The following is a 12,835-nucleotide window of genomic DNA, read 5'->3' as shown; positions in this document are numbered from 1 at the left end:
ACGATTGAACGCCTGAAGGAGGCTCACATGATGTGAAAGTAACCTCTATGTGAGCCGAGCCCTTGACAAGGAGGGACTAGCCTTGGGTTCAAGAATTACAGGTCTCGATGGCGACAGAGGGAACAAGAGCTGCGACTATAACAATGTCCAAAACCACCCACATGCCCCAGCGCACCAATACATGAAGATCCCCTGAGCCATACAAATCCATGCGATCCACCGATAATCTTGAATTTTTTAATTTTTATTATGTCACTTGATTTTGTATTTTATACTTTCAATGTATGCTGTAAATATATGTCGCCAAATTTTTGGACCTTTCACTTTTATGCATGCCGAAAATTGTTATAACGTTGTCACATATAACCAGAAGTATTAGTTTGGATTTCTATGCTTTTAACCATATGCTTATTGTTGACAATGACCTGTATTTCCTATGAGACCCACCAAGGTGAATGCCGTCTCAGTATTAGTGGGACGCGTTGTGTTTTTCCACTTCGGTCGGTGGTGTTGATGATGATTTTCCTACTTTGACTATGTTTTCAGTGTGGTAAATGGTGCTTATGGCTTAAAAATCGTACAGTATGGCAATCCGAGATGGCCAAGGAGGGATTATTACGTATTTTAAGCACATAAACTGCCCCCACATAGCCACTAGGAAGCAGGATCGAACACACAAACTGCATTACCCTCACATAGCCACTAGGAAGCAGGATCGAACACATAAGCTGCAATAACTACTCCAGCCACAGATGGCAGCACCTTTAGACATAGGCCACGCCCACTTGATAGAATCCAGGACGGAGTTCAGATTGAGGGTAGACCCTCGGAGAGGACCCGGGCCTAAGCCCGGGTCTCGAAGTAGCTTACGGTATTTCTCTCACACGCGTTAGATACAATTCCCTCCCTTTTGCTTCAGAGTTACCACACCGAAATGATATGATATGATATGAACTTTATTCGTCAGCAGTGCTGAAATTTGTCTTGCGACCCAGCAGCCGTTGCATGTAAAAACAGAAAACATGAATTACACACATTGACATGACACATTGAAACACAACATATTTACATACATGGGTACATATAGTCGAGAGCACATTGTCCACCACTTCGCCTATCTCCGGTTTAGCATCAAAGTCGATTGATGGACAAAATACCTTTTGTTGCATATTCTCGAAGAAAGTAGTCCAATCCCGGGTTGCTTTAACTCACTTCATTTATTATAAAGTCGTCGGCATGTTTCGGCATGGTAAGTGAAGCTATACGGAGGGAATTCTAGGAATCGTGTAGAACACGTGTGAGAGGAAAATACCGTGATCTACTTCAAGCCCCCGGGCTTAGGCCCGGGGGCTCTCTGCCGTCTACCTATTGAACTCTGGCCATCTCCACCCCTTGTCCTCAGGTAGAGACCGTCAAGTGGGCGTGGCCGGGGTGCCGTACTGGCTTCGGCTTCTTCGTATATATAAAAGCGCTGCTATCTGTGGCTGGAGCAGCCTCCAATAAGGTCTTGCTCCCCTTGTGGCTATGTATAGTATTTACGGCTTATATGTTTGGTCCTGCTTCATTGGTGTCTATGTGTGGGTAGCTTAGATTCTTAAAATACGTAACACTTTTTAGTCTAACCTTCTTGAAAGGTGGTACCTTGTATCTCCTTCCTGAGGGCAATAACCTGTATTCACTATACAAAACATGACTAGTGTTTGAGGTGATGTTTTTTGCCAACCTCAGCATGCTGTTGTCATACGTGGAAGTATACAGCTCCTGAAGTGGTTGTCCAACAGTCTTTGAACAAATGTTTAGTTGTTGGAATATTTGACTTTAGGGCTACAGACAGACATCCATACCAGGTGGTACTGCAGTACTGAAGAACACTCATAATAACAGAAGTGAAAAACAAAAGAATACTTCTACTGGCACCAAAAGATCTTAAATGGCGAAGGAAATAGATTCTTTGCTTTGTTTTCTTACACTGATTCAATCTCATCTTTCCAGGACAGAAGAAAATAAGCCTACTTTAACAAATAAAGTGAGTTAAAAGCGACCAAGGATTGGACTACTTTCTTCAAGAAAAAACTCAAACACAGGCAAGACAGTTTACTTGAATTTATTCAGATCCCTATCACCTGCATCAACGATACTATTCTTACTGGGCTCTGACCATACCATTGTGTGAAATCAATATTATCAGCTAGCAGCTGAGTGATTAAAGGAGCAATTCACCGGTGGAGGCATGAATATGTATTGAATTGGGTCCTATTCGAATAATAAAATAAAATTCTAATTTGGTGCCGTCTTGACCGAGAAAAGGCGGAAAGTGACTTTTTTGGCGCTTGTGGAATGAAGACAACAACTCCCACCATGCACCACGATGCACAGCTTCGCTAGCCGCTGATCTAGATCTCCGCCTATCTGAGACACCTCGCTGTTCCATCTACCAAGCTGATACCGCAAGACTGCTTGAAAATCATTTCACACAACATTTCTAGTGAATTAGTTGGTGAAAACTATCCGATTTCGTTTTATGCGGTTCAGGGATATCTCCGTAAAGACAGTCATTTCGAAACCGCATCGAGCTGTAGAAACGCTGTAGTAAATGTTCAAGGCGCTGGTTCTCCACAGAAAAAAGTGGAGCGCATTAAGCCTGCACGCTGTATACAAACATTCAGTCACAAGGAGATTCAACCTTTTAAATTGAGCAGAAATACTTTTTAATGTACAGTTAGTAATTACATTTATCAAGGGGCTTTATTTAAAGCTACAAAAAGAATACAAATAAAATAATAAATCAAAAATTCAACGCAACTCTGACGTCCCCCAGCTGGTGGGGGGCTAATGCCATCAAGCGCTTCAGACGTCCACACGAATCCTAACACGAAACCGCATAGGTCCGGATAGATTTGATACCACCTCCGAGGGTAGTTTAAAAAATGTGCGGTTTCGGGCACCGGATTCGCCGGCTCCGTCTGGACGGTCGGCTGAACGGACAAGACTTATGCGGTTTCACCAAAAAAAATCGGCTTTGTGTAGAAGGCGAACACACGTTCACCAAGACGGGGAGACAGCGCCGGGCGACTTACGCCACTATCTGCCAATGGATCGTGGATGCCTGGGCTGATATATCAGTCTCAACTGTGGTCCAAGCTTTCACGAAGGCAGGAATAATCACTGAACTGCCAGAAAACAGCAGCGACACTGACTCGGATAATGACGAGAGGGAGCCGGGCATGTTGGATGCCGTACTCGCCCAACTGTTCAATTCGGACACTGAAGAAGAAGAATTCGAGGGATTCGTGGACGGGGAATGAACTGAAAAAGTGAGCTTTACGTGTTATACGTAACTGAACAATGTTGAGTTATGCACTAACGTTTGAATTAGCGGTATCGGACTGTTTCTTTCACGTGTTTACAACTTAACAAGGCTGGGAGATATTGTTAATATGCACATTAACGTTTGAACATCGTTACCATGGGAGTGAACGGAGTTGTCAGAACGCTTAATAAAGTTTGACTTTATCTGACTGTTTTGTTGACATTCCCAGTCAATGCATAACGCAACCCCAGTCAAACGTTTGACTGCAGTATCTTCTATTCTATGCGCCTTATAATCCGGTGCGCCCCATATATGAAAACAGTTCTTAAATAGATTCATTGAAGTTGCGCCTTTATAATCCGGTGTGCCTTATAGTGCGGAAAATACAGTAGTCCTCGTTTGTATTTCTTTCGAAATGGTGAACTTTTGCATGGTGCCATCTTCTATGTCAGATCCAGTACCCTCCGCCATTGTACTTCAGTTTTATCAACAGCCTCTGTTAGCTTGGCTTCAGACGCTGTGGATGTTAGTTTCTGCTGGTGAAGTCCCACCCACTGGCACTGCTCTAATAGGTCTGTAGCGTCAGTGGGTCCCAACCCCTATAGAGGGGTGGGACTAGTGGTTGTAGTCTTACGAGAATCCTCCCCTCTTACACTTCCTATTTACTTCCACGCAAAAATCGTCATATTGCGTCATCTTAAACAGGAAGTGTTGGAGATCGATACGGATCTCTCCAGTAAATAAGGGAATGATGCCCGACCATTCAAAAATATGAGTGGGTTTCTAACGATACAAAGCTTAATGGAAATGGGTGAAATGAAAAGAGTCAAGAAAAACTCTTCCGTGGTCCACTCGTATTTGGTCCCACGTTCCGTGCTGTAGGACACCACTTCTGCAAACAGCAGAAAGTGTTACAGTTATCAACACTATTTCATATTTGTGTTTACATAAGCATTGTTGAAGCCAATTTTCACTCTTTGTTAATAAATTACTTAATCAGACAGCATTGTGTAACTGTCACCATTTAAAAAAAAAAAAAAAAAGATCAGTTTGTTTCTTCCCAGATAAGGAGGGGTATAACCAGAGCTATGATAAGCCAATGTGTTTCACTTAAAGCAACCCAGAGGGACTTTTAACTGGTTATGAACCAGTTTCTGTTTAATACTGATGCTTCTATATGACCTGCACCAGCAAACAAGAGCATCCGTGAAAAGATTGGTCATTTCTATATAAAGAGAGCAGAACTGGTAATGTCTCTGAAAGAGTGCTGTAATGGTAATGCACCAGAGATGTAACTGAACACAGATGTGTGTGGAATCAGAGTCAGAGAGATACAATGTTATAAGTATTTTATGATGATTTCATGTTCTAAAGCATAAATAAACAAGTCCAAACTTTCGCACAGTCCAGTGGGAAGCTGCTGCATTGAATGCAGTCCAACATTTAACAAGAAAATGCTTTTTACTGAACGCAGCAGCAGCACTTGTCTGCACGCATGAAAGTTCTTGTTGGGGCTTTAATAAATGAAACAGTTAAACAATATCTGTTTGCAACTACATTATGGAACATAGAGCACAGAAAGTTACCTGTACACCTCTTGATATATTGTCAGGTTGTTTTTGACAGGCATAGTGGAATGGCTGACAACAGCCGTCAACAGCAAGGACATGGGTCACCCCGAACATCACCATTTTTTCGTTCTGATCTAAGTGCAGTTTGTGACCCATGCACTCGGCACTGTATGGCACTGGATTTAAGTTCCTTGATCTCTGAGTAATCAAGCAAAAAACAACCAATAAGAAAAAAAAGTTAGGTCACTTTCACAATTACCTACACTACAAGAATTCTATTAGCGTTTCATAACAACTACCTGATGATGATCTGCATGATATGGCCTGTTAATATGTCTGAGGACACTACGAACGCACCCCTCTGATGCTCTGATTCCTTTTGAGGACAGGTAGCCAGTCATGGTCCAGTCTGAAATTGAAGATGAACATGCATCCTTTTTTGTATTCCTATTACAAACCAATTATTACACACACCATCTTCTTTTGGACAGATTCTATCCAAAAGGTTTTGTCAGCTTATGACGTTGAATTATGCATTCTTCATTTAGGCTTGTGTGATTGCTGCAGCGCATGGATCTGTGAGGAACACATCAGTAACAAGAGAAAGCACTGTTGTTTTTCCTAATTGGTGGTGCACAAAATTTTTTGGTCAAACGCCACTGGTCACTACCTGCAAGTACACTGCGGTTATCAATCATACAAATTTAATCAAAATGCTGTTGCCTATCTCATTAATTGCTTTAGCAATCTCGCTCTCCAGTTTGAAGTCCTGCAACCGTTCCCTGTCTATACCGTTTTGCGCGGAAAATTTACGAATGTTTGCTTTGGAAAAGCCTTTGGTCAATCCACATTCAAGGTGGAGATGACTGGAAATTTCTTCATCAGAATGGCAGTTTCGGAGCATACTTTGAATTATTTCTTCTCGGTAGGGTGACAAACTGGACTCCATTTAATCTAACCGCCTACCGTCTTCTTCTTCTTTTGCTTTAAGGCGGGTTTTTTCCACATTCTGTCATGCGCAAATGCAATCCACCAAAAAAGTTTGCGCTTTGAGCGACCTCCACCATCCTCTTTCCCCTTCAGGTATCCTGGCTGTGCAGGATCGACTGAATAAAACGGAATATAACTAAACAAACTGAATAAGCCTAATCGTCTGATAAAATGGAGACGTATGTGCTGTTCAGAGGGAACAAGAGAATTACACTTAAAATGGATGATGTACGTGTCGACAGGATCGCCACATTTTCCAGGTAAGTGATTCAAATTTACTAGCTTAACTTTGCCTGTCTAACATTTTGAGAAGAAGACACAGAGCATAAGAAATAATGCAGGTGCAATAGTGCACACAAAAATATATTGATAATTTTTACAATGTAGTTACAAAATCCTAACTTTATTATTATTATTTTTTTTCTTTCTTCTAGGTCAGCATGGATAGCCTGTATGTCACTGATGCGGCCAACGTTGCAATTTTTCCAATCGAGAGTGGGTGCTTTAGCTCCCTGGACCTGTGTAACCTTGGTCATTATGAAGTTCATGGAGAAGTTGGGGACACTGTAGGGACCCCGACAGCCCAAGCCGCAGCTCCTTTGTGGCAATTTGCTTTTCGCAGTAGTCAGCCTGTGACAACTGAAAATACGAGCATGCTGTCGATCAGTGAGGACGCCTCTGTCGTTTCAAAGGCAAGGATGCATTGGTGTCATAATCTAATGTGCTTATTTAAATGGTAAAAGTTAACTAATTTACAATCTCCTTTTAGTAAGCAAAAAGAGCATACTGGTTGTAAGCGACTTCTAAATCACAAGGTACTGAGCCTTGCGCTTTAAAGTTGTTAGAATACCTAATGTACAATCAATATCCACATAGCTTCAGATTCTGAACAATAATCAGATGAGGTACTCGGAGTCTAAAGTTCAATATTACTGTGAGCACTAGCTATTGGATGTAAAACTCCCTATTTATGAGAGAAGGTGCAGTAGTGACAGATGATCTGGGTATGCTGCAGGTGTGTTTGATTGTGATGTGCCTCAAGTGTGGGTTGAGCTAATATTCAAGTCAGCATGTGTGGTGCATTCAGAGTTTTACATGGGCTAACACTTTGGTCCGTTGGGACAACTGAATCACTGTAGTGTAGACTGCATGTTGTTATGTGGTAGCTTGGTTTTGTTCACTGTTTGTTTATGTATTATAGGTCCATTCAAGTGTCAGAAGTATTCGAGGGGAAGCTTGTATCAACAAGGGTGGTTATAGTGAGATTCAATGAAGCAGAGGCAAGTGTATCTGCCATCCTGGAGAAACTGAAGGTGGCCATGGGAGACGATGACGACTACATCCTTACCGACACACTGCAATGAAATTGTGGAGTCAGAAGGGACAACTGGTGAATTTATTTATTTTTTTATTAAAAGTTCATACTACATACTTTATAAATTCCAATAGTCTGAAAGTATTGACAGTATAACAGTGTTTACTCTTGTTATTCTCACTTTGTGTCTTTACTCTGCTTTTCTCTCATGAAGGGTCTTTGTACTGGAGGCAGAATTCCCGAAAAATCCATGCCATTGAGAGTGCCGCATTCCGGCAATGGCGTCGACGACGATCAAGTAGCAGGTATTGTTTAGATAGCAAAAAAAAATTCCCCAACACCCCATAGCAGGTCCTGGGTTTGAATCCTGGCTTGGGCAGGAGCCCCTGGAGGGTTTCCTCCAGGGGCTCTTGTTTCCCCCACTATTAAAAACATGAAGATTAAAGGGATATTCCGGCGTACGTTTAACCAATGGTCTAAGGCAGTGGTTCCCAACCCCCGGTACAGGGCCGTGGACCATTTGGTACCGGGCCGCAGAAAGAATTGAAAAATATATCTTTTTTATCTTATTTACACTTCCAGTCGTTTTATTTGGAAATTTTGCCACTTCCGTTTGTGCATCTTCCCAGCACTGCGCAATTGACAGGCAGGTCCACAAACTTAAGAGTTTAAACCACATTTTGCCGGAAAAAACTCAATAATGAGACGAAAGAAGAACCGACGTCTGCCAACAAGAAGAAACCTGTTCTAAAATAAAAAACAGGAGTCCTGTTTAAATTACGGGTTCATTGCAACAGGTGATTCACATGCTCCAAGCTCCACATGCGTAATAAATGTGGGGACCGGCTCTCCGCTGCTTCCTCACTTCACATAGAACTTAAAATCTCCCTGCGTTCTGGGTTAAAGCAGAATATCCTGAGATCATCGCAAAATAACTGAACACCTGCTTCTGCTACAAACATTATGTTTGTGAAGCAGAGTTTTCTGCAGCGACAGCAGGAAAACTGAAGTTGCAAGTGTTAGCATGGGTTAAACTTACGCCCGAATATCCCTTTAAGTCAATCCTCCAGTGATTCGCCATTTATGTCTCCATTTCACCCTCAATTTTCATCTCAAACGTTCCTTGTCATAGCTTGAACTTTTACAATACACAATATTCTCAAATAAACTGTTCAGTTAAGAAAATATAAAGCTATTTTCAGTTATTTTCCATCATGCTATCATTTATTCAGGGACTTTTTATTTGCTAATACCCATCTGTGATTACAACTAAATTCCTCATTATTTCTCAAATGGCTGCAATTTCTTGATCTGCTACCTCTATGCAAAATGTGCCAAATACAGAAATGACCATGTCCAAACACTGAGGGACAATGTGGAGGAACTGCTGGAGGCATCCTAAGGGCTGGATGAAGTTACAAAGAAAATAACTGACTTGGTGACCTTCAGCCGTGGTTTGTCAGCAGTTTGGCCTGAATTCAAACAGGCATTCATCTGTTTGATTTGCAGAGGTACTGTTTTCATTCTTCATGTTTGAATATTGCTCAATGTAACGCAGAAGTAATCTAACGTAGTATTACAATTAGTAATGAGCAATTGTTTATTTGTCTTTAAGTGACAATTAAGGATTTAGACAAAGGAAAAAACACTTGAAAACAGAAATGACTTCAGGCAGTAATACAGTGAGAGTCGAGAATTCAGACATTTTATTCAAGAAATATTGCTTTAAAGAAACTCTTATTCTGTTCAACCAGAACCCTTGGTCTTTTTCTGTTGGAACGTAACAACCTATATGATCTTTTCAAATTTGAATGGTCATCAGTAATCAGACTTTATTGTGTGTTAACTTCACGGGTGTCAAAAGTACACTTTCAATAATTAAAGGTTGGGTATGGGATTTGCGGAACGCCAGCAGATTTTGAAAACACACAACTCAAATGGTCCTACCCCCTCTCCTTCAACGCTGACTCTGTCGCCACCCATTCCAAGAACATGGACGCGCAATCATGCACGAGCGCGAACACAGATGCACAAGCCAGGCTAGCTAGGTTGGTGTTTAGGGTTGTCTTCTAGTGCTAGATCCAAATGTGGATTAGCTAGCTCCAGTAGCTACCGCAGGATAACTATAAACAGAAGCTTGCTCTGGGTCACAAGCTTTGAGTACGTGCATGAAGGGGTCACGAAGGGGAGGGGGAGTGCAGTTTGACCATTTGATTGACGTACTTACTGTCCAATGCCGCTCGGTGGTTCAGGAAATCATTGGCTGTTTTTCGAGCCCTGCCCGTTCCACAGATTTGTTTAATTTTCATGTCAGTACTTCTAAGTCAGTGGCTGTAATTGGGTTATGATAAGGTTTAAGTAATTTTGCAAAAATGGCCAAAAAATAGAATTCCATACTAGGGGTGTGCATTGGCACTGCCCTCACGATTCGATTACGATTCACCAGGTAACGATTCGATTCTACGATGCATTGCGATGTATCAAAATTCTACTGCATACAATAAGGCAAATTTTTTCACCTTCCACTCCCAAACCTACTGCAATTAAATGCCAGGCTTTGTCCTTTCTGACATTGTCCTTATAAAAAGGATGATATATTTCATAAATTATTTTATGTTGCTCGACTTCGACAATCAGTCCCTCATCGTCCATGTTATCGACCCTCTGAGACCCTTTAATTAATTGACTGAGTGCTGACCTGGTGCCACCGGTTATGTTGATGTGAAGTTGTGATAGGCTGCATGAGCTGAGTATTGTGTTTTATTTTGAAAATTGACCGGATGCTCTATGGCTTTTACTTTTTCACTTCCTGCCCGGCTCGATCTGCTCTGTTGAAATTGACGCGGTTCAGCAACGGTTCGCGTCAAAAATAGAAGTGCTACGAAATGGTAGCGCTGCGACGCGGCGAGCCGCATCTGGTACGCTGCTGAGCCGGTGGAAATGGTTTCATTGATTAGAGTGGCAGCGATCAGCAGCGGTGACCGCAGCGCAGCCATTCCGCGGCGCTTACGTCCCCGGTGGAAATCAGGCTAGTGTTGTTGTTGTTGCTAGCTAGCGTCGCGCTTAGCATGTACTTCATAACTCTATTGCCCGAAAATAAACAGCTACATAATCGATTATGGCACGTTGCCGCATCGATGCTGAATCGTGCATGCCCCGCATTGCAATGCATCGCCGAATCGATTATTGTTGACACCCCTATTCCATAACCAACCTTTAAGTTGAGTACAGATTCTTGTGTATAAGAAATACTTTGTTAGAAATACCGATTCAACTTCTAAACTTGTACTTGCATAAGTACAGGCTCTGAAATTTAGTAGTACTGTAACCCTGTAAAAGACGTCTCTGGCTCCATATGCATATCTTTTATTAAAGCAAAATATGATGCCAAAATAGACATTAACATTTGGCAGAAGCTGCTTCTCAAAAGTCTGACTCTCATTTCTGTTTCCAATGTAATGTGAGAGCTCTAACTTCTACTAATAATTATTCATTAAAACGACCTTAAGTTATGATCCCAGTACCTGAATTTCATAATGGAACAGTCTTTTTTCTAAATTGCCAGTTAATTTTTCTGAAGTTCCAATCTCAAATCAATATCAATATTTAAAATGTACATATTTTTTTATTTCTTTTTTTTTTAGCTACAATGACTATGTTCTCATCCTGCTGCCGGACCCTGGTGGGGTGTAAATTCTGTGTGGATGAATGGAAGAAGACGTCAGATCACTGCCTCAATTGCAGGGATGACCTGCCCATGTATACAGAGGTAGCTGGACTCTCTGCAGCACTGGACAGCTGGAAGTCCCTTCCGTAAAGAACACTAAGCTAGCTTGTTAGTTGAGAAGTTTTTTTTGATGTTCTTATGATGTTCTAATGTTGCGTGTTGTGTTAATGTGTTAGACGGCTTAGATGTTCTTAGATGTTTTGTTAACCTGATTCCTCTCCCACTCTGTTGAAATAAAAGTGTGCTACTGCTGCAAAATCTTTGCTTTTGTCTTTTTCTTTAATTTGTTTGGAAATTACTTTTAATGATGTTAACTAGATCTTATAAATGGCCTAAACACATCAAATTTGTATATACCCTATACCGTTTGACTATAAGAATTATATAATAATCTCCTCTGTGCAACAATTTATGTAGTCAGTCAATGATCAAAGTAGTAGCATGAATATGAATTACAGTCCGAGCTGGTTATGCGAGGCAAGGCAATTTTATTTGTGTTGCCCGTTTTTACAAATAGTTTGTCTCAAAGGGCTTTACATAGCATGAGCATCATAACAACATCCTCTTCCATTAAACCCTCGCATCCACTGAGTAAAAACTCCCAGAAAAAACCCTTTTAACGGGAAAAATTGCAGTCGGTGCAGAGAGATGGAGCTGTGGAGAATCTGTGGAAACACAGAGAGACTGCGAGACGCCACGGCCAAACTACAAGGTACGAAAGGTGAGGGGGGGGGGGGGCTCTACTTAAATTTAGTTAGAGTGTCTGCCTCTCTGACCCATGTCTGTTTTTAGAGATACTGGGAGTCACTAAAAACATAAGTGATAAGTCTCTGAATGACTCATTATTGTGCATTGAAAGTTTTATATTATTACATTACGGCATTATTTGTGTTTTGTCGTGGAATGACAATACAAGCATGAATGTGCATTTGAGAGAGAGTTTGCTTTGTATTCCAGCTGGCCTGTTATGAGCAAATTTCTATAGGCTACTTTAGATCCATTTCAAAACATGTTCCAAGTAGGCCATAGGCCAAAGCACAATACATCCTGGAATGAGTGAAGCTTGCCTGCTGACATGGTAAAAAATTACTCACAACTACCATGAGCAAAGAGCAAAACCATTTGTTTATAGTGTAGGCTACAGCAGCCTATTCCTCATAGCTCTCAGGCTGTGGAAATCAGCAGCCCGCGATCGCAGCTCCTTTGATGGGAACGCGCACAGAGCGCAAAGCTCAGGGGTCTCATTTATAAAACTTTGCGTGGGATCGTTACTAAAAGTGTACGTACGACCAAAATCGAAGTTGTGTGCTCCAAAGAATATTCAGACTTATAAAACCCTGCTTACGCACACCTCTAAGCAATCTTTGCTTTATAAATCACGGAGTGCCTACAAGTGTGCGCAGCTGAATCAGCTTCACGTTCCACCCTGTACCAACCCTTTTTAACCATAAATGGTCAATGCAAACGACCTCATGAATGCGATTTGCATATAAAACAGCCTCAGATGGAAGTATTATGTCTTGTCGGAAAGAATTGCAGAAGGACTGAGAAAAGCAAAAAAACGAAATTTCACGGAGGTTGATTTGGAGACACTTGTGGGTGAGGTGGAGGCCCGAAAAGTAGTTTTGTTCGGCCGTCACGGGATTGGGATTATAAACAACAAAAAGCAGAGTGAGTAGCAACATGTTGCTGCAGCAGTGAACTCCTTTATGACAGCCTGCTTTACTACAAAGACCCAAAAACAAGATGTGGTTTGCACCCCTTGAAGGAACTGAAACTATGCCCCAACATCAGTCCATGGCACCTTGCTCAGCTACTATCATGACCACCCCACTGCAGGTCATCTTGGTGTTTCGAAGACGCAAGGCTACGTTCAGGTTTTTTTGGCCCAAAATGGCAGCATGTTACTTCGTGCTCAATCT

General features: G+C 41.6%; 1 long non-coding RNA gene across 1 annotated transcript in view; it reads left to right on the top strand.

Annotated features, from left to right (window-relative positions):
- Positions 1 to 10,086, top strand: part of LOC132464753 (uncharacterized) — a 48,050-nt gene extending 37,964 nt beyond the window's left edge. The window contains exons 2-5 of the long non-coding RNA XR_009527341.1: positions 5,965 to 6,131; positions 6,306 to 7,261; positions 7,401 to 7,491; positions 8,531 to 10,086. This is a non-coding gene — a long non-coding RNA (uncharacterized LOC132464753). The remainder of the gene's footprint in view (positions 1 to 5,964; positions 6,132 to 6,305; positions 7,262 to 7,400; positions 7,492 to 8,530) is intronic.
- The last annotated feature ends 2,749 nt before the right edge of the window (positions 10,087 to 12,835 follow it).

Source organism: Gadus macrocephalus, chromosome 1 (genome assembly GCF_031168955.1).
Source record: "Gadus macrocephalus chromosome 1, ASM3116895v1".
Classification (NCBI taxonomy): Eukaryota; Metazoa; Chordata; class Actinopteri; order Gadiformes; family Gadidae; genus Gadus; species Gadus macrocephalus.
Note: the sequence above shows the minus strand (reverse complement) of the source record. Positions and strands in the feature narration are given on the sequence as shown.